The 297-nt window shown below is 67.0% G+C and overlaps 1 protein-coding gene across 1 annotated transcript in view; it reads right to left on the minus strand.

Annotated features, from left to right (window-relative positions):
• The window catches only part of Myoz3 (myozenin 3), a 17,340-nt gene that overhangs the window by 5,488 nt on the left and 11,555 nt on the right, over nt 1–297 (minus strand). The window lies entirely within an intron of this gene.

Consider the following 297-nt stretch of genomic DNA (forward strand, 5'->3'; position numbering starts at 1 on the left):
CCTGCCCTCGACTCCGGGTCCCCGCCCTCCGCCCAAGGAGCAGGTGGGCCAGGGAGGCCCGCGTTAGGGAAGAGGAGTGGGGAACGGTAGGCCAAAGTCACGCCAGCAAAAGGAACCCGGGCAGAGCGGCGCAAGGGAACCTTGGCTCCGGGCCGGGCTCGGGCGCGAGGCTGAGGCTCCCTGGGCTTGTGCTCTGACCCGTGTGTGTGCATGTGAGTGTGCTCTGACCCGTGTGTGTGAGTGTGAGTGTGCGTGTGTTCTGACCCGTGCGTGTGCTCTGACCCGCGTGTGTGTGTG

This window comes from Fukomys damarensis, unplaced genomic scaffold (genome assembly GCF_012274545.1).
Source record: "Fukomys damarensis isolate Sample0158 unplaced genomic scaffold, DMR_v1.0_HiC HiC_scaffold_3, whole genome shotgun sequence".
NCBI classification, from domain to species: Eukaryota; Metazoa; Chordata; class Mammalia; order Rodentia; family Bathyergidae; genus Fukomys; species Fukomys damarensis.